Below are 23267 nucleotides of genomic sequence, written 5' to 3'. Positions count from 1 at the left end.
CCAATCACAGCTACTAATACATTTGTAGGCATGGGTGGGATGGCTTAAGGCACACCAGTTAAACGCTTGTTGATTGGCTGTTGAAAGCCCGCCATGAAAAGCGCGCCAATACATACAAAACCCGGAAATAAAATGACCGAACACGGATTTTTACCCGAACATACAGTAAAGTTTTCGGGTCCGTGTTCGGGTAACAAAAATCCAATTATTCGGTACGAACACGAATAATACAGTCCGTGTTCGCTCAACCCTAATTATAAACAATCATGCCCATAAAGAAGTGATCAATAAGTGCCACAAAAAAAAAAAAATATTACATATAAAAAATACAATCATAAACTACAAATTCATATAGTGCATGACAAATAAATACTGTGAATCCAAAATCAAATATCATAATAAAGTGATCCAAAAATCAGAAGCAGCAAAAATTGCCCCATATTTTATAAAGTAGCAGACAAAAGGAAAAAAGTGCAAAAAGTGCATGTATCAATGTGCAAAAATCTTCAACCGGCAAATCTGTACAAACACCCTGTGCAATCCTTCCACCGATCACACCAAACTGACTCACCAGATGGAGTGGCTGGTAACAGAGGCGTAACTAGAACCTTCAAGGCCCCGGTGCAAGAAACCATGAAGGGCCCCCCGGACCTCTGGCCGGGGCCCTTCCCTTTAAGCCTGGGCCTCTTCTCACTGATCCTGGGGCCCTTTACTCTCATTGCGGGGCCCTTTATTACGGTCCCGCAGCGGGACCCTTTCACAAGTTCTGCAGTGGGCCCCCTTCCTGCCATCTTGGGGCCTCCCCACGGTGGTGGAATGCCAGGGCCGGTCGCAAGTGTGACCTTTTCGATCCTGGAAGTTCACCCACTGGTGTCAGTAGTTTTTATTTTTTCGTATTTAATTGTATTATTTTTTATCATGTTATTTTATTTTTTTACAATGTCACTGACTATGACTGTGTCCATTCAGAAAAGGAAGGAGCTGGTAAATTACATATTTACCGCCCCCTTCCTGGTGCAGCAGCCGGCAGGAGAGGGAGGGAGGAAGCCGGGAGCATAGTGGAGGGGCGGGGGGGGGGGGGCGACCAGGGGAGCACACGGAGGCCCAGAGACAGCAGAACATAAGTGAACTGGATAGGAGGAGTGGTGGGGGCAGCATACAGAGGAACCAATCTCCTCCATTTTCCTCCTGCAGCTACAGGAGGAAAAAGGAGGAAAGTGATTTCTCTACATGCTGCCCCCGCCGCCCCTCCTATCCAGGTGTACAGGGGAGCCACACAGGCCCCCTGGAGCATGGGGCCCGGTTGCAATTGCAACCCCTGCAACCCCTGTAGTTATAAACCAGCTTCAACGCCTTCTTATAAAATGTCCAACAGACCGGCTCTTAGCCCTATAGTTGATATTCCTGTCTTTATAATCAGGCTCTCTCATAGAGATGTATAGGAGGTATGTAATTTTAAAGAGGTTGTAAACTCAATTGTTTTTTTTTTTTTTTTCTTTTTCACCCTGAAAGAGAAACACATAATGAGCGAGTATGCATAGCATACACGCTCATTATGCAATACTTACCTTAGAACGAGCCCCCGCCGTGCCGCCCGCTCACCTCTATGACAGGCGACACATTCAGTCGCCCGTCTTCCAGGATCGCGGCATCCGGTCATCTAATTGGCCGGAGCCGCGGTGACGTCACTCCCACGCACGCACACGAGAGCCGACGGTCACGGCACGGGGCACTGAAGGAACGGCACCAGCGGCCGTTCCTTCAGAGCGCATGCGCCAGTGACGTCACTGGCTGCATGTAAGGTAAATATCTCCTAAACGGTGCATGTTTAGGAGATATTTACAGTACTTATAGGTAAGCCTTATCATAAGCTTACCTATAGGTACAACTTGCAGAGGAGGGTTTACTTCCTCTTTAAGAAGGAAGGAGAATCCATAAACACTGTATCAGTTTATTTAAAAAAACACAAATGTATCAAACGCTTTTTGTTAAAATTTATCTGTATCGCCCCTGGCTGTCACTGTAAAGACGTGAGCGCGATTCTGAAATGCGCGGTGGTGTCCAACGACCTAGCCCCGCCCAGCTAGTTCCACCATCCATGAGGATGCCAAATGACGAAACTAGTGTATTCCTTTGATTTTAGTTTTTCCGCTTGTTAACATGCAAACAAAAAGTAAAAAAAAATAATTTGACCTTAAAAAAAAAGAATGACCTCTCTAAAAGAGAAGTTGGGGAATTTTTTTTTTTCTTTAACCACTTTTGGACCGCCCACCGCATATATACTGCGGCAGGCTGGCTCGGTTTGCGTGAATCGCCGTACCTGTACAGCGATCGGTGGGAGCGCTCCTGGGGGCGAGCGCACGCCGCTGATGGCGTACTCCTCTCCCCACTAGGCAGTGAGGATGCCAGTCCATGGGACCGGCAGCACCGATTGCCGCCAAACACCCGCAATCGTTCCCCGCTGAGAGAGAACACCGGTCCGCTGTTGTAAACGCAGCTGACCGCTGTTCTCTCTGAAATGATCACAGAACGCCTGTGATCCTTCTATATATGATCACAGGTCTCTATGATCATTTCACAAGTCCATCCCCCCACAGTTAGTAAACACTCCCCTAGGCTCACTATTAACCCTTTGATCACCCACAGGGTTAACCCCTTCCCTGCCAGTGTCATTATTATAGTAACAGTGCATATTTTTAGCACTGATTACTGAGGTAATGTCACATGTCCCCCCAAAGTGTCAAAAATTTCAGCTGGAGTCCGATCTGTCTGCCGCAATGTTGCAGTCCCACTAAAAATCGCAGATCGCAGCCATTACTAGTAAAAAATAAATAAAAATGACAGAAATATTTCCCCTAGTTTGTAGACGTGATAACTTTTTTACACACCAATCAAAATACGCTTATCGCGCTTTTTTTTTTTTTTTTTACCAAAAGTATGTCGCAGAATACAAAATGGCCTAAAAGGATGAAAAAAATAGATTTTTAATTTTTGTTGGGAATGTTATATAGCAGAAAGTGAAAAATATTGTTTTTTTTTTCCGGAATTGTCGCTGTTTTTTTGTTTATAGCGCAAAAAATAAAAATTGCACAGGTGATCAAATACCACCAAAAGAAAGCTATATTAGTGGGAAAAAAAGGACATCAATTTTATTTAGGTAAAGCATTGCATGACCGCGCAATTGTCCATTTAAGTAACACAGTGCAGAATTGCAAAAAAATGGCCTGGTCATTAAGGGGGCAAATCCTTCCGGTCCAGAACTGGTTAAAGAATCAGACTTACCCAGGTGGATACAGCATCCGCCTGATGCTGCAATTGTCCCCCACCAGTTCTAAGACTGAGAACCGAGTGATCAAATACCACTGATCACTCGGTTCTTAGTGCTCCATGAGCAGAGAGCTGGTGACCCCCCACACTCACTGGAACTCTGAGCTGTGGAGGGGATGGGAGCAGGTAGCCCAGCATATGTGTGCACAGCCTATTGCATTAGGGTGTGCACCACAAAGCCCAAACACATATGAACGCCACCTGCTGTCACAGGGAAAAGGTGGTGGGAGGCAGTTGATTAGGAGCATATTACGTTACGCCCTAAACACTGGTGTAACGTGTTCCTAAAGTTGAACCTAGCCTTTATTATAATGGGGCATTTACACTGGCCACTGGCACCCCCAACCACTCACCTGGTGCCACATCTGGATAATACTAATGCACATGGAGAGATTAGAGTGTGCCCAGTCACACCTGGCACACCCCGTACACACGCCTATGTAGCCCAGTCTTTCAGGGGTGCCGGTCCAGGGTTCTGAGTAGATCCCAACCATATGGTGGCGATCTTTACCCAGCCTCAACCGGCTCTGCAAAGTCAGCCGACAGCGGGCTTCAACCCGCTGTCAGCTAAAACCTGGTCACAGGAGTGCAAAACAAACTGCACTCCTGTGATCCACAGGAGAAGTACAGTCAAACAAGGTTTAGCTGTACTTCTCCTTAACAGAGGTTTACAGTGGTGGGCAAGTGAACAAGTCATTTATTTGCTGTTTGCCAAAGCAGATAGTGTTCAAGGTAAACCTTGCATTGTCCTGAGCTCTAACCTCATCCTTAGTCACCCATATTGCCTGTGATCTCCCAGCTGCTGACCCCTAGTGACTTACCATGCCTTGTTCTACACCAGTGATGGTGAACCTTGGCACCCCAGATGTTTTGGAACTACATTTCCTATGATGCTCAACTACACTGCAGAGTGCATGGGCATCATGGGAAATGTAGTTCCAAAACATCTGGAGTGCCAAGGTTTGCTATCACTGTCTACACTGTGTCCCTGTATGGTGGCTGCCATTTTGGTAGAGGGCAAGGCTTTTCTTCCTTATGTCAAAGCCTCTTGTATGGAAATCAGTAAGATAGAAATACACAACTTGGGTGCGAGCACGCATGTGTGCACTCATAGAAAGCTGCACATGGAGGAGAAGAGGAACCAGGATCATTGGCAAGGGACCCCAGAAGAGAAGAATTCGGGTGCAATACTATTACATAGAGCAAATGAGTATAACATGTTTATTATTTAATTGAAAAAAAAAAAAAGCCTTTAGTAAAACCTTAATGATGTATCAGTGAATACAGAATGACATGGATTTGTGTTTTTTTCAGCTTTAAGAGGCCAGTTTGACCCTTCCTCAAAGAAAACTGGAATTGTAAAGGTTAATGTGTCAAATGATGGGGTTGTACACTTGTAAAGCTTTCACCAGTGTAAAGTGAGCAGTTTAATCTAGGAAGCATCTTGGGAGGACTGGGAAGCTTTTAGCTTTTCACTTCGGTGGATGAGTCCCTGGCCGGTCTCCGATGTTTGTATTTAGTGTCTCATCTGGTCACATTCCTCCTGTAATGTGAATTGATTTGTGTAGCAGCTAATGCAGTAACCGGGGCCTGGCGCGGCTCCTCGCCCGCTCTCAGACAACCCCTGTGAGCGCTGTATAAATTGGCTCCAACGTTGAGATAGACAGCTGTGCGCAGGATTTACTAACGCAGCCAGCTGGCACTTCCTGTCCTGAGAAGTCTATGGGTGCTTCGCCCTGGGCCTCAGCGACATATTTCATATTCCAGGAGGTGACACACAGCCTGTGTATGAAAAGCAATCTTTTTTGAAGCTTACAGAAACAAAATTGAAGCCGACCTATATGTTTTAGCAGCCATATTGAAAAAATGCACCTAGGGAAACTATACTGGGCAACTTACATCTATGGAATGTGTAGCATCCTCCTAGGTAGGCGCTAAGGAGAAAGTATAGTTTGGGTCCTGTCTGCTTATCAGAAGGAGTGCAGGTAAATCTATATTGTTCTCTACCTACCAGAGATCTGTTAGTGAGGTCTGCTCAATATGCTCAGGTGCAACTCGTTCTGTCTGCAGAGTTTTTCACACTGGTCCAATAGGGAGGCATATTGGACAGTGGGAGGAAACCTGACCAATGAGTGCACAGGCGTTTTATACAACCCTGGTGAATTGGCAGAGGAAAATTGCCTCAATGCATGCTGGGATACTGTATAAAAGCCAGGAGCACATGAGCTCGGGGTCCTTCAGTTGGATAGCAAAGTCCCGGATAGAGGGGGTGGATGCCCCTCCTCTGTAGAGGGGTCATGAGGCCTCAGGTGGTCGACCTGAGGGCCTATAGAGTGCCAGTGAGGAACTGAACCCAGAGGTCCGGTGAAGCTGACTGAAAAAATAAAACACCCAGTATTAAATACCACCAAAAGAAAGCTTAATTTGTAAGAAGAAATTGATACAAATTTAATTTGGGTACAGTGTCCCGGAGGGAGGGGGTGGCTGCCCCTCCACTGTAGAGGGGTCGTGAGGCCTCAGGTGGTCGACCTGAGGGCCTATAGAGTGCCAGTGAGGAACTGAACCCAGAGATCCGGTGAAGCTGACTGAAAAATTTAAAAAAACAGCATTAAATACCACCAAAAGAAAGCTTAATTTGTGGGAAGAAATTGATAAAAATTTAATTTGGGTACAGTGTTGCAAGACTGCGCAATTGTCATTCAAAGTGCGACAGCACTGAAAGCCTGGGCAGGAAGGGGTGAAAGTGTTCAGTAATGAAGCTGTTAAGAATTATAAATAGGGCACCCAAACAAATTGTCATTCTGTCAATGCATTTCACAGACACCACTTCATCAGGATATAGATGTCTTCAAAGCTGTTGTAATGAAAATCTGAAGGTAAAGCAAATTTCCAAGAGAATTTCAATAGATGACAAAATGTACAAAAAACTTTTTTTTGCATATTAAAAAAGAAATAATGATTATTTCAAGACATTTGTTCCATCTTTAGATTTGCACTACAACAGCTCAGAGGTCTTATATGTCCTGATGAAGCACTCTATGTGAAACGCGTTGACAGTATAATAATGTGCTAGGGCACCTTATTTATAATCCTTTATGTGTACCTTGTTTTAAAGTATGCTTGAGATCTTCATAACCTCTTTTTTAATGTTTGTACAATAAATTTGTGATTCGAATCATGTGCATATTTGTATGTATTCTATGGTATTGCTCTTCTGAGGGTTATAAAGTCCCTATTTGCTCCTATAGCTATTAAAATTAGTTCTGGGATTATACCCTCAGTACATTGTCTGTTTTTGGTTGATTCATTTCAAATATCCTCTTCTATGCTCAGTTAGAGCCTATGACTTCCTTTGCTCTCATTGTCTCCGGTGAGGACAGGAAGTAAGAGAAGCGGTGTTGCAGTTAGTGCTGGAGCCATAGGTGTGTGCAGCCTGTTGCATTAGGGTGTGCACCCCAAAGCTCAAACACACATCCCTTTCTCTGCAGCCTCAGCTGCACAGGGCAGTGAATGAATGGGAAGTGCTCTGTGCTGAGCAGCTTCCTGTTCATTCACAAACGGAAGCATAGTAAACACAGTATGAATGGACACAGTAAGCAAGTGTGTTCATTTAGAAAAGAAAGGGGCCGGTAAATTACATATTTACTAGCCCCTTTTCCATCCTGAAACATCCCCCGCAGCAGCCGGGGAGACGAGAGAAGGGAAGTGGGGTGGGGGGGGGGGGGGTTGTGTTTCAACAAGGGCAGGAAGCCCAGGCAGTAGGGGGAGTCGGCACTGCATATAGGGATTAAAATGTGCCCAGGCACACCTAGCACACCCCCTGCGCACACCAATGGCTGGAGCAGTGACAGCAATCAGGGGGATGGGTAGAAAGTCTTAACCACTTGGCCATCAGAAGGTTTTACCCCCTTCATGACCAGACCATTTTTTGCTATTTAGCACTGCGCTACTTTAACTGGTTTAATAGTTTGATCATACAACACTGTACCCAAATTAAATTTATAGAATTCTTTTTCACACAAATAGGATTTTATTTTGGAGTTATTTGATCACCACTGGGTTTTTTATTTTTTATTATACAAACTAAAGAGATTGAAAATTGAACAAAAACCAATATTTTCTACTTTATCTTATAAAACATATCCAATAAAATCAAACTTATTCATACATTTAGGCCAAAATATATTCTGCTACATGTCTATGGTAAAAGAAATTCTAATAGGTGAATATTTATTTGATTTGTTTGAAAGTTATAGTCTACAAACTATATTATACAGTATTTACTGGAATTTATGGAGCTATAGACGCTATACTAGTAATGGGGGTGATCAGCGACTTATAGCGGGACTGTGATAGTGTGGTGGGCATTGTGGTGCTAACAGACATTGGCTGGGAGGGACACTAACTGACTAACTGACACTGTCGTCGCTAGTGGCACTAATACAGTGATCAGTAGTAATACTGTACACTGTACTAATGACACTAGCTGGGAAGCGGTTAACATCAAGGGGGTAGATTTCTCTCTGTGATTGGCCACAGCCGATCACCAAGTATAGAGCCAATATCATTGGCTGAGGCCTGCTGACAAACTTGTGCTTTGTCCAATCACAGCACAGGTGCTCACGAAAAAAACCCAGAAACAGGTGGTGACCTACGGGTATGTTGGCTAGTGTGTAGCTGCTGCCCATCCGCAGTAAATGTACTGTGGGCGGGTAGCAAGTGGTTAATATAGGGAATGCATGAAGGTAAAAACATTTAGTTCTTAGAACCACTTTAACACCTTCCCACCTGGCCTATAGCAGATAACTGGCCAGGCAGGGGCTCCATTGTCCTGACTGGACATCATATGACGTCCTTCAGGACTAACCGCTGTGCATGCCCCATCATTGATGCCTGTCAGTGCCTCCTCATCAATGCCGCCCATCAGTGCTGCATATCAGTGCTGCCTGTCAGTGCCACATCCACATAGAAGATGAAAGACTGCACTCCAACTTGAAAATATTGAGGATTTATTCATAAATGGTGACAGACAAAGACATCAGAGACAGGAGCCAAATAGTTGACGCATTTCACTTAATTACATTCACCTAATCATAGTTATAGTTGACGCGTTTCACAAAATTACATTCGCTTAATCATAGTTATGATTAAGCGAATGTAATTTCGTGAAACGCGTCAACTATTTGGCTCTTGTCTCTGATGTCTTTGTCTGTCACCATTTGGGAATAAATTATCAATATTTTCAAGTCGGAGTGCAGTCTTTCATCTTCTATGTGGATATTGCTACCGGGACTGTGGATCTGGCGTGCATCCAACTGCTGATTGTTGGACTATACACACCTGAGCGGCTCTTTCTCTCTGTGAATTTTCTGCCTATCAGTGCCAGTCAGTGTGCCTCCTCATTAGTGCCCATCAGTGCCACCTCATCAGTGCCCATCAGTAAAGCCTCATCAGTGCACATCAGTGAAGGAGAAAAACGACTTCATTTGTTTAGAAAAAAATAAAAAAAACTCAGTGGAGATTAAATACCACCAAAAGAAAGCTCTATCTGTCTCAATAAATTGCTAAAAATTTGGTTTGGGCACGGTGTTGCATGATCACCCAATTGTCATTCAAAGTGTGACAGCACTGAAAGCTGAAAATTGGCCTGGGCAGGAAGGGGGTGAACGTGCCCAGTATTGAAGTGGTTAAGTAATCAGATTTACATGGAAATTACCATTTTTGCTAGGCAAAGCCTCTTACACCTAATTGCACTCCTGATCTTGGTAAGAATATACATGGACTGAATAGGCATGGAATTGGTGAATGTCTTGAAATCGGCACAGAGGCCCTCTGTAGTCTAAGGCCACAGCTGAATTGGCTGCTAAATACAAAATAAAGAAGATCCGTGCACATTTTCGCACCCCTTAGCAGTCCTGCCTTTAGGTTAATTCATACAGAAAGCCTCATAAACTCCTACAATCCCGAGACGTTTATCACCATCCTTCTGGTACAAAACAGGCACAGATAAATCAGACTCTCTGCTTATTAACGCTGACTTCCTATAAGGCACGCGGCATGGCGATAGGTGGGTTCAATGGTTTGATGGAATGAGGGAGACACCCTATTCATCTTTGGGCACAACTGCTTCAGTGGATAAAAAGGACCCTGGGGGGCAATCCATTACCTTATCAGAGAACAATTAGGATCACGCTCTCCCTGAAAATCAATCTCTTTGCAGACAGCAGTGGATCATTGCTCAGCTGTGCAATATAAAGCAGTGGTACCGTGCAATGGCAGGATATTGAAGAGTGCGCAGTTTAAAAAATGCAGAACACATTTAATTATTGAAGATCTTGACCACTTAAATTTGCAGCTACCATAAAAGTCAGCAGTGATGAGTTTAAAGCCTGACTCCGGCCAAAATGTTTCTCTCGCATTTGGAGAGGGAAGGGGAAAATGAAATCTGAATTTCAGGCAGATGTAAAAGAGACATATCAGTGCAACTCTGATTTTCTTGACCCCCCACCCTTGCAACTTCACCTGCTCTGAGACATACAATAAATAGCAGCTAAAATCAGTTTACTGCATCAGATCAGGTAGCGATTGCAATTGGTTGCCAGAGGTTACAGCACACATTACGGCTCACTGATTAGTTGCTAGAGGTTACTGCACATCCTTACTGCTCACTGATTGGTTGCTAGAGGTTACTGCACATCTTTACAGCTCACTGATTGGTTGCTAGATGTTACTGCACATCTTTACAGCTCACTGATTGGTTGCTAGAGGTTACTTCATGTCCTTACTGCTCACTGATTGGTTGCTAGAGGTTATTACACATCCTTATCACTCACTGAATGGTTGCATCCCACAGCATTCCCTTTAAATCAGAGTTCCCACTTACATCAGGGTCTGCTTGCCTGGCTTCAGGAAATTCCAGAACAAAAATGTAGCCACTGAAGTCAGGAGTTTGGATCAGCATGCTTGGTCTCAGGTTGACTTAGCTTGGCAGCCAGGCAGCTAACATTTTTAGTGGAAGAGGCGTACAGTAGCAACACCCCATATTAGGTCAGTGGGTCAGTGAGCCCATGCTGGGCTCTGTGGTACCTGTGGAGAAGGCCTGCTGCTGGTCCCAGAGTCCCTCCATCCTTCTCTGCCATATGACGAGTAGCACATAGCGCTTCATACATCGTGACTCTAAAAGCCCACTTCACTACATCAGTAACCGGAACTGCCCTGTTTAGGGTACCTGTACACAGCCCAAAATTTGGTAAAATCATATCACCAGGGACTTACTTCCGCCCAGTTGTCCACAGCTAAGACCTTCAACCGCAGCATGTCCTCAGACAGCACAGTCACAGCTTTGCAATGTAGTCTATTGGGGTCTCCCTGCAGCCTGGCCAGCCAGTGTTCCCAGCTCCCCCACCTTTCTTAACAAAATATCACAACTAGACTGCCCCCGTTCGAGCCTGACCGAGTCTGCTGGCGTGGGCTCAAGGGGCAGATGCTTTGGGTCCCACAACAATGAACTGGCCTGGGGCAGCTGTCCCTTTTGCTCCGTGTTAAAGACGGCCTGACTCCCAATCAGATCAGAGCACCCCTACATGTCAAAAATCCCCCCTATCACATCAGAGTCCCTCATTCAAATCAGAAGGGCCCCTCCCCCATCTCATAACCTGGGAACACTACAACCTGTTCTCACGCCACCCTGGGGAATAACCATTAGAGAAACGCTGCTCTTGATTGAAGATAAATATTTCAGCAAAAGCTGGCTTTATTATTTTATCTTTTAAAGTAGGAGTAAACTCCCATGTATGACTTTTACCTATTATATGGCTTACCTATATGTAAAGTAAATATCTCCTAAACACACAGTGTTTACAGATTTTCCCTAATCATGAAATATTTACACTTCGAAAACAACAAAGAATTTGATGAAACTACTCGTCCTGCACCAAAACTAAACAAAATTTGGGAAGTGTCTCAAATGATTCTAAAGAATTTCCAATGGAGCTTGGTGCCAGAAAGAGACATCAGCATAGATGAAAGTCTATAGGCCTACAAGGGAAGGCTCAACTGGGTACAATACACTGCATCAAAGTGGGCACGATTTGGTGTAAAATCCTACATGAAATGCGAATCGACAACTGTCTACATTTGGAATTCAGTCATATACCCTGGAAAAGGAACAAAATTCAATCCAAAATACAGCAACTATGAAATGGCAACATCTTCCATTCTGTCACTCATTGAGCCATTGCTATATCAGGGCTACTGAGTAACAACCGACAACTTTTATACATCTGAACCATATGAGTTTCTTCTGCAAAACAAAACAAAACAGATGCCTATGGAACCGTTAGAGCTAACTGGACCGGCATGCTGCCAACGTTTGGCAAAAGAAGCTGAAGACTGGAGAAATGGTTGGCTGGCAGAAAGGCAAAATAATGACACTGTGATGGCGGGACATGAAAGTTGTGTGCCTAATGAGTACAGTTCATAATACCTCCACTTTTATGGTATGCACAAAAGGTGGGAAAGAAATCATGGAGCCACAAGTAGTGATAGACTACAATAAGACCATGGGAGGTGTCGATAGAGCCGATCAAGTAATGACATTCTACCCAGCAATGAGGAAACAGCAAAAGAAGAACTACAAGAAGATCTTCAGACATCTTCTTGAGCAATGCTTGTGGATTGCCTACATTCTGCTCAAAAAAAGAGTTACAAGCCTGTGTCTCATTCTAATTTCATTCGGAAAGTTGCCCAACGTATTTTTGTGAACCACCAGCCATCATCAATGGCTGTGAATAGAGCTGGACGTCGCGCTGTTGGCGTTGTCAACCCGGAACACCTGATTGGTCGTTACTTCATGGACTACATCCCATCAACCGAGAAAAAGTTAGCACCTACAAGGATTTGCGTGGTTTGTTGCTCGAAGCGAGATGACAGTGGAAGGAAAAATCAGAAAGGAAACCAGGTTCTATTGTCCCGATTGTGACGTCGGACTTTGTACAGTCCCGTGTTTCAAAAATGTTCATACCCAGGATGTTTACTAAACCAATATGCAGTGTCTAGTATTACAGTGACTAGTAATATTGCAATCTTGTTTGCATAAATTTCAGTGTTTTTTATTTGATTACATTATTGAATTAAATGTATTATTATTATATTATAATTTATGATTTTGTGTGTCAAACTTTATCATACCCGGGATGTCTGCTAGACTCTTGTTTGGACAGATTTAAGTGAGTTATTCCTAAGAATTACAGGTAGGGTTGAGCGAACACGGACTGTATTGTTCGGGATCGTACCGGACTTTTGGGTTTTCGGTACCCGGACCTGAACATTTTACTGTATATTCGGGATACAGTCCATTGTTCGGTTGTTTTGGCGCGGTTTAAATGGCGCGGTTTCAACAGCTGCAGGGCAGCCAATCAACAAGCGTTTAACTAGTGTGCCCTTAGAAGCCATCTAATGGCATGGCTGTGAATGGCCAGTGCAGCATGTGACCCAGCCTCTATATAAGCTGGGGTCACGTAGCGCCGCACGTCACTCTGCTCTAACTTCTGTAGGGAGAGGTTCCTGACTGCTGCTTATTTGAGGGAGAGATAGGAGATTATTGTAGGGGCAGGCTAGAGATTGCTTTCAGGGAAAGAATAGGACACAGGACAGAAGAATGTTCTTTAATCAGACAGCGATCTACATCGATTTTATTGCGTGGGGGTGCAGTGCACAATCTTTTTGCCCTGACCTGAGCCCAGTGAGGAGGAGGGAGAAAAAAAAAAACTTTTATCAGTCTGTTAGGCATGCGGCGTGCAGCGGACATTTAACCTCCCTGGCGGTATGATTATGTCAGGAATTACATACCAAAAGCGGTACAATTCTTTTCATGGAAATTTGGCGTTATGTATTATAGGCATACAAATCTTAGTAATTACTGACTTAAACCTGACCAAAACAAGACTCTAGTAGACATCCCAGATGTGATAAATTTGAAACACAAACACGTGAATTATAATCGAATCAATAATATTATTTTATTATTTAATATATAATATATATAATAAAATTATATTATTGATTAGATTATAATTCATGCATTATATATTATATATAGATATATGTGTGTGTGCATATATATATATATATATATATATATATATATATGCATACATATATATATATATATATATATGCATATATATATATATATACCGGTGTATATATATATATATATATATATGCGCATATATATATATATATATATATATATATATATATATATATATATATATATATATATATATATATATATATATATAGATACATGCATATATATATATATATATGCATGCATATATATATATATATATATATATACATATATATATATATATATATGCATATATATATATATATATATATATATGCATATATATATATATATATATATATATATATATATATATATATGCATATATATATATATATATATATATATATATATATATATATATATATATATATATATATATATATATATATATATATATATAATATAAAATGTGTTTTGTGCAACGTTTTTTTTTTTTTTTATGAATTTCCCTCCCTAGTTCCGCTCCCATGCAGCATTGCTGCTGCAGGGAACGGAACTAGGAAGTGATCAGAGCGACGGAGACCGACGGAGGAGCGGCGGGACTCTCGGCTGGCGGTCACAGCAATGAGAGATCATCGCTGGATCGCCAGGATAAGGTAAGAGAACACCGCTGCACTCTCTGCAATCCACCCCGAGCGTGACTCGGGGTTACCGCTCCTGATGTGAAAAACCAACCCCGAGTCACGCTCGGGATTACCGCTAAGGAGGTTAATGCAAGCTCAGTGCATATGTGTCTGCTTAATCTGGATTTAAAAAAAAACAAAAACGTTTTTTCCTTCATATTTTACTGTGACATACAGCGTTTAGACACTGCTGTTCTAATCTGCTATTCAAAAATCACAATTTAAGGGAAAAATAATTATTTATAGGCCTTTAAAGTTTCACAAAGAAAAAGATTAAAACGAATGTGACATGGACTAGCCTGTAAATTGTAGGAATTGAAGGATCATGGATGTAGTATTATAATGTATAGTTTAGAATTTGCTTTCTCTTCTCTGGTGTGGATAGCAGTATGGTCATTCGCTTGTGACACAGATAATTGCTGTAAGCCAACAGTGGAACAACTTGTCGGTAGCGGAGTAATAATAAATCACCCTATGTGGTGTTCACAGGTGATCTACCAAGATGTCAGAACCCCCCGGATGCAATGGTATTCACAGCCAGCCATTGCAATTTGTAATCCCCATAGTAATATGATGCGATGTTCATTAGGATCTCAGCGGTGGAGACAGGATAATGAGTGTAACAGGTAACAGATAGAATTCCAGGTAATGAGAAGTAACAACTCACAAACTGCTTATGGAAATCCAGATCCAGCAGTTGTTGTTTCTGATTTGCTGCAATTCTATCTATTAGCGGTTCCACTCATTATATTGTCTCCACTGCTGATAATGTAATGATCAGTCATTATATTCCTAGATGAATTGCAAATTGCAATGACTGGCTGTGCATACCATTGTATAGATTGGGGGTCTCCAAGACTTCCACTACTACGGCCACAGCTTACACTTTACATTTACAGGACAAAAAAAATAGTTTTATAAATGAAGAAATCAAACTTAAATGAATGAATATTTTTTACTTGGAGTTTTATTTTTTTGTTTTTTTGGTAATCAGCATGATATGATTGAGAACAACAGGAGGAAAAAACTTGTACTAGTTGTTTACTAGTAAAAACTAGTAAAACAAGACAACAATATTCAAAATAAACTTGAGCCAATCAGATTCCCCCCTTACATTAGAGTTCCCATCAAAGCCTCCTTATATCAGAGTCCCCATTAGAGACCCCTTACATCAGAGTACCCATCATAGCTCTCTTACATCAGAGTCCCCTTTGGACCCCCTTACTTTAGATTTCCCATCAGATTTCCCTTACATCAGTGTTCTCATCAAAGCCCCCTTATATTAGAGTCCCCATCAGAGCCCACTTACATCACACTTCCCATCAAAGCCCTCTTACATCAGAGTCCCCATCAGAGCCCTTTACATCAGAGTTCCCATCAGAGCCCCCTTACATCAGAGCCCCCTTACATCAAGGTCCCCATCAGAGCCCCCTTACATCAGAGTTCCCATCAGAGCCCCCTTACATTAGAGCCCCCTTACATCAGGGTCCCCATCAGAGCCCCCTTATATTAGAGTGCCCATTAGAGACCCGTTACATCAAAGTCCCCATCAGAGCCCCTTACATTAGAGTTCCCATCAAAGCCCCCTAAATCAGACTTCTCCTCAGATTTCCCTTATATCAATGTACCCATAAAAGCCAACTTACATCAAAGTCCCCATCAGAGCCCCCCTTACATCAGAGTCCCCTTACATCAGAGTTCCCATCAGAGTCCACTTACATCAGAGTTGCCATCAGAGTCCTCTTACATCAGAGTTCCCATCGGAGTTCTCTTACATCAGAGTTCCCATCAGAGTCCACTTACATCAGTGTTCCCATCAGAGTCCTCTTACATCAGTGTTCCCATCAGAGTCCTCTTACATCAGTGTTCCCATCAGAGTCCACTTACATCAGTGTTCCCATCAGAGCCCCCTTACATCAGAGTTCCCATCACAGCCCCCTTACATTAGGGTCTTCATCAGCCCTCCTTTCATCAGACTTCCCTTTAGAGTCCCCTTACACCAGTGTTCCCATCAAAACACCCTTATATTAGAGTCCCCATCAGAGCCCCCTACATGAGAGTCCCCATCAGAGCCCATTACATCAGAGTCCCCATCAGAGCTCTCTTAGATCAGGGTTCCCATCAGAGTCCCCCTTACATCAGAGTCGCCATCAGAGCCACCTTACATCAGACTTCCCATCAGAGTTACCTTACATCAATGTGCCCATCAAATCCCCCTTACATCAGGGTCCCCATCAGAGCCCCCTTATATCAGACTTTCCATCAGAGTCCCCTTACATCAGTATTCCTATCAAAGCCTCCATATATTAGAGTCCCCATCAGATTCTCATTACAGTCCCCCTACAAAAAAAATAAATAAATATATTTTCATAGGACTTTTGTAGTGCCAAAACAGAACAAAACAACAATTATTAAAATAACTAGCAGTAAACTTTCACTGGCCCCCAGCAACCGTTGTGGTAACAGACCAGTTTAGCGTGGTTAAAGTTTTTTTTTCAGTTTGGCACTGGTAACATTATGTAAAAATGAAATGTGAAAAAAAAACAAAAAATTTGAAAAAAAAAAACAAATGTTATTTAATTTCATATTTCAAAAAATTACAACTTAAAAAAACTCAGCATGCCTCTTACTACAGGGAAAAAATATTTGATCCCCTGCTGATTTTGTATGTTTTCCCACTGACAAAGGAATGACCAGTCTATAATTTTAATGGTAGGTTTATTTTAACAGTGAAAGACAGACTAACAACAAAAATATCCAGAAAAAACGCATTTAAAAAATAAATAAATTGATTTGCATTTAAATGAGTGAAAAAAGTATTTGACCCCTTCGCAAAACATGACTTAGTACTTGTTGGCAAAACCCTTGTTGGCAATTACAGAGGTCATACTTTTCTTGTAGTTGGCCACCAGGTTTTGCACACATCTCAGGAAGGGTTTTGTCCCACTCCTCTTTGCAGATCCTCTCTAAGTCATTAAGGTTTTCGAGGCTGACGTTTGGTAACTCGAACCTTCAGCTCCCTCCACATATTTTCTATGGGATTCAGGTCTGGAGACTGGCTAGGCCACTGCTGGAATACCCATCCACGACTCATTTTCAATGCCCCTTTGATGCAGTGAAGTTTTCATGTCCCCTTAGCAGAAAAACACCCCCAAAACATAATGTTTCCACCTCCATGTTTGACGGTGGGAATGGTGTTCTTGGGGTCATTGGCAGCATTTCTCCTCCTCCAAACACGGTGAGTCAAGGTGATGCCAAAGAGCTTGATTTTGGTCTCATCTGTCCACAATATTTTCGCCCAATTCTCCTCTGACTCATTCAGATATTTATTTTCAAACTTCAGACAGGCCTGTACATGTGCTTTCTTGAGCAGGGGGGCCTTGCGGGCACTGCAGGATTTCAGTCCTACAGGGCGCAGTGTGTTACCAATTGTTTTCTTGGTGACTATGGTCCCAGCTGCCTTGAGATCATTGACAAGATTCTCCCATGTAGTTCTGGGCTGATTCCTCACCGTTCTTATTTTGTGTTTCTTAAATTTGTGAACAATCGCACCAACTCTTGTCACCCTCTTACCAAAATGTATGTGAATGTGATTCTTGCGCTATCACAGGAATTAAAAATTATTATGTGTGACCCTGATGCTGCAAGTACAAAAACTGGTACTTAGGAAGCTTACTGAATAGAGATAAACCACAGGCATGTTTATAAAGTAATTGAAGTGAGTAGTTCACCCTCTTACCAAGCTGCTTGGCGATGGTCTTGTAGCCCATTCCAGCCTTGTGTAGGTCTGCAATGTTGTCCCTGACATCCTTGGACAGCTCTTTGGTCTTGGCCATGGTGGAGAGATTGGAATCTGATTGATTGATTGATTGGTTGCTTATGTGGACAGATGTCTTTTATACAGGTAACAAACTGAGATTAGGAGCACTCCCTTTTAGAGAGTGCTCCTAATCTTAACTCATTACCTGTATAAAAGACACCTGGGAGCCAGAAATCTTGCTGATGAATAGGGGATGAAATACTTATTTCACTCATCAAAATGCAAATCAATGTATACCTTTTTTGAAATGCATTTTTCTGGATATTTTTGTTGTTATTCTGTCTCTCAAGCCAGGTTTTCTCGTCCAACATCAGTGCCTGACCTCACAAATGCGCTTCTGGAAGAGTAGTCAAACATAGACACACTCCTAAACCTTGTGGACAGTCTTCCCAGAAGAGTTGAAGCTGTTGTATCTGCAAAGGGTGGGCCAACTCAATATTGAATCCAACGGACTAAGACTTGGATGCCATTAAAGTTCATGTGTGTGTAAAGGCAGACTTCCCAATACTATAATATATATATTTACACTGCTCAAAAAAACTTTGAAAACACATAAGAGCTCAATGGGGAAAAATACCATGCTGGATATCTATACTGGTATGGATTGAGTAATGTCTTAGGAATTAAACGATCTCACGTCGTGCAATGGAAATTAAAATTATAAACCTACAGAGGGCTGAATTCAAAGACGGCTAGTCCATTTTGCTGAAATTTTATTGCAGCAACTCAAAATGGTACTTGTATGGCCCCCACGTGCTTGTATCCATGCCTGACAATGTCAGGGCATGCTCCTTTTGAGACTATGGATGGTGTCCTGGGGCATTTCCTCCCACATCTGGACCAGGGCATCACTGAGCTCCTGAACAGACTGAGTTGCAACCTTGTGGCATCAGATGGACCAAAACATATTGTCCCAAAAGGGTGTTGTATTTGGTTTAGGTCAGGCGAGCGTAGGGGCTTTTCAAAGATATCAATTCCTTCATCTTTCAGGAACTGGCTGCATACTCTTCCTACATGAGGCCGGGCATTGTCATGCACCAGGAGGAGCCCAGGACCCACTGCACCAGCATAGGGTTTGACAATGGGTCCAAGGATTTCATCCCAATACCTAATGGCAGTCAGGGTGCCATTGTCCAGCCTGTAGAGGTCTCTGCGTCCCTCCATGGATATGCCTCCCCCAGACCATCACTGACCCACTACCAAACCGGTCATGCTGAATATTGTTACAGGCAGCATAACATTCTCCATGGCTTCTCCAGACCCTTCCACGTCTGTCACATTTGCTCAGGGTGAACCTGCTCTCATCTGTGAAAAGCACAGGGCCCAGTGGCGGATTTGCCAATTCTACTTTTCAATGGCAAATGCTAATCAAGCTCATCAGAGATATTCACACCAGTGGCCTGTTGAAGGTAATTTTGTAGGGCTCTGGCAGTGCTCACCCTGTTCCTCCTTGCACAAAGGAGCCAATACTGGTCCTGCTGATGGGTTAAGGACATCCCAGTCCAGCTCTCCTAGAGTAACTGCCTGTCTCCTGAAATCTCCTCCATGCTCTTGAGACTGTGGTGGGAGACACAGCAAACCTTCTGGCAATGGCACGTATTGTGTTGTGCCATCCTGGAGGAGTTGTGCAATATATGGTCCAGGTATCACCTCATGCGACCAGTACTGACATTGACCATAACCAAATGCAAAACTAGTGAAAAATAGTAAGAATAAATGAGTAGGGAAAAAAAAGTCAGTGGCCTCCACCTGTAAAATCATTCTGTTTTGGAGGTTTTATCATTGTTGCCCATCTAGTACCCCTGTTGTTTATTTCATTAACACAGAAAAAGCTGAAACTGATTAACAACCCCCTCTGCTACCTAACTGAGCAGATCAATATCCCGGGAGTTTAATTGACTTGATGCTATACTCTGATTAAAAAGCATTTTATATACCATTTGTAAATGCTATAACTTTCAAACAAACCAATTATATAAACCTATTGGGATTCTTTTTACCAAAGACATGAAGCAGAAAACATTTTGGCCTAAACTTATGAAGAAATTAATTTTATTGGATATATTTTATAACAGAAAGTAAAAAATATTGTTTTTTTTTTTCTTTCTTTTTTTAATTTATTTACCACAATAAAAAAAAAAAAACAATGGTAATCAAATACCACCAAAAAAAAAACTCTATGTGTGTGAAAAAAATTATATAAATTTAATTTTGTGTACAGTGTCAGAGCCCATTCACACTGGGGCAACACGACTTGCTGGGGCGACCTGTGAAGTCGCGGCCTCGGTGCGACATGCACAGACTTCATATAATTGAAGTCAATGCAAGTCGCCTCCAGGTCGCCCCAAAGTAGTACAGGACCCTTTTTCTAAGTCGGAGCGAGTTGTGTCACTCCTATTAGAACGGGTCCTGTGCTAATCAATGGCAGGCGACCGACCGCGACTTGTCAGGCGACCAAGTTGCCAGACAAGTCGTGCTTGTGTGAATGGACCCTTAAGGTAGTGCAGTGCTGTATAGCAAAACAAAACCTAGTGCATTACCACTAAAAACATTTATTAAAATAGTAAAATGCATAAAATATACTCACAAAAATAGTGTGAAAATACACACATATCAACAATTCTATAAATAAGTGAATATGTCTCAAAGGTGGCCAGGCACTGCGTAATGCTGAACGACGTGCGGTGAAATGCACGGAGCTGCTGTGGTTTAGGCTGACGCGTTTCAAAGGCAAACCCCCTTCCTCAGAGCCAAGAAATGCTGCATTTTACAATTTTAATAAATGTTTTTAGTTGTAATGCACTAGGTCGGTGCCCCCCTCTTTTTGTTATCTTTCTTCAGTTTGTATTGGATACCCGTTGGTCCCGAGGTGGCAGCAAGACCTTCAGTCATACCCATCCATTTTTTGGGAACTTGCCACTTCCTTCCCATTATTGCACATGAGCGCAGGAGATTTGAAATACATGAAAAGGTAAAACCTTCCAGAGGTCAAGTGGTTTAACATGTTTTATTAAAAATGTTATTGTAGATGTCTATAAATGGCTAACAAATTCCCCATTCCCCTTTCCTTATTGACTCCAATGCATTTTGCCAAACATGACAAAATCTGGCTAAAATCTTAAAATTTTTCCCATAATCTTAGGGAAACGTAAACTCTTTTTCATTCACCTTTGTTGAATGTAATACATTAGATCGGAATATTTGAACATGTAAGGAAAAAATGCAGGTGATAATATTTAGCAAATTAGCAGAGACAGGCAGACTCCTTTCAATGTATTCCCTCATCCTAGAAGAAATATTTTATCAGCAATTTGGAGTTTTACAAAATCTACATGAAAATAAAATCTAACACAATGAGGTTGTGTAATAGGAATAGATCTCTCTAAGCGCTGGGCAGTTATGTTTGCACAATAGGTGGCTTTATTATAGGCAGTAAAACTCTGACATGTGAATGCTTTATATCTGATCGTTTGCTTAGAAATCAATTGCCTTGATAAAGGCTGAAACCCCATTTAATTCAGCACTGCAGAAGGGAGACCTCGGCTTCAGTGATATACATTGCTGCTACTAATTACAAAGAATTGACGGCATCGCCCAACACCAAACAGAAGGGCAAATCCCAAATCTAACATAAAAAAAACAGGAGGCCTTACATAATAAGCAGCTTCTTCACATGTGAGTATTTACTGTTAGCCGTTATTTTCTTTAATGGGTTGTCACAACTTGGCAGTTTGTTTCTTTAGAACACCAAAGCCGAACTGCAAATTTTCCTCAATGGGGTTTAAAATAGTAAAGCAGCTCTGGAAACAATACTCACCTAGTCTACTGCCCTGTGTGCTAGGGGCGGCCGTTTCTTCAGAACGCATGCGCCGATGACGTCATCGGCTGCATGCAATGTAACTATCTCCTAAATGGTGCAAGTTTAGGAGATATTTACAGTACCCATAGGTAATACTTATTAAAGCGGAGTTCCACCCAAAAGTGGAACTTCCGCTTTAGGGAGTCCTGACCCCCCGACATGCCACATTTGGCATGTCATTTTTTGGGGGGGGGGAGCGGGTACCTAGTTTTGACAGGTACCCGCTCCCACTTCCGCTCGGAGCGCCGCGGCGCCCTGAGCGGAAGTTCTCCTCTCCCCCTCCCTCCCTGCAATCTTCTGGGACACGTCAGAGGTCCCAGAAGATTGCCGGCCAATCACGGCGCACAGCGCGACTCGCGCATGCGCAGTGGGTAACCGGCTGTGAAGCCGCAAACTGTAACAGCCGGGTGCCCACAGCAGTGATGCCGGCGCCGAGGGAGAGGATCGAGGCTTCCGGCGGCCGCATCGCTGGACCGTTGGACAGGTGAGTAAATGGCTGGAACTCCGCTTTAACCACTTAAAGCGTAGTTCCAGCCTAACCGCACACTCACCTGTCCCACGGTCCAGCGATGCGCCGTCTTCTCCCTCTCTGCTCCGCGGCGCCGGCATCACTGATGTGGGCACCCGGCTGTGACAGTTTGCGGCTTCACAGCTGGGTACGCACTGCGCATGCGCGAGTTGCGCTATGCGTCGTGATTGGCCGGCAATCTTCTGGGACCTCTGACGTGTCCCAGAAGATTGCAGGGAGGGAGGGAGAGAGGAGAACTTCCGCTCAGGGCGCTGCGCCGCTCCGAGCAGAAGTGGGAGCGGGTACATGTCAAATCTAGGTACCCGCTCCCCCCCCCCAAAAAATGACATGCCAAATGTGGCATGTCAGGGGGTTAGGACTATTTAAAGCAGAAGTTCCACTTTTGGGTGGAACTCCGCTTTAAGCCCGGAGGATTTGGCTGCTCAAAGACCAGGGCCTATTTTGCGATTCGGAACTGCGTGACTTAAACTGACAGTTGCGCGGTCATGCGACGCTGTACCCAAATTAAATTGACGTCCTTTTTTCCCCACAAACAGAGCTTTCTTTTGATCACCTGTGCGATTTTTACTTTTTGCGCTATAAACAAAAAAATTGCGACAATTTTGAAAAAAATAACAATATTTTTCACATTTTTTATATGAAATTCCCCCCTCCCAAAAAAAATGTAAAAATCATTTTTTTTTAACATTTTAGGCCAATTTGTTTTTTGCTACATATTTTTGGTAAAAAAAATTACAATAAGTGTTTTTAGGTTGGTTTGCGCAAAAGTTATTGCGTTTACTAACTTCGGGAAAGATTTATGTCATTTTTATTGTTTTTTTTTTAACTAGTAATGGCGGCGATCTGCAATTTTTTTTTTTGCGGGACTGAGACATTGCGGCGGACAGATCGGAACCTTGACTGATATTTTTGACACTTTTAGGGGTACCAGTGACATTACTACAGTAATCAGTGCTATACATATGCACTGT

Source organism: Pelophylax lessonae (assembly GCF_965119305.1).
Source record: "Pelophylax lessonae genome assembly, chromosome: 11".
Taxonomy (NCBI): domain Eukaryota; kingdom Metazoa; phylum Chordata; class Amphibia; order Anura; family Ranidae; genus Pelophylax; species Pelophylax lessonae.
This window is presented reverse-complemented; position numbering follows the sequence as displayed.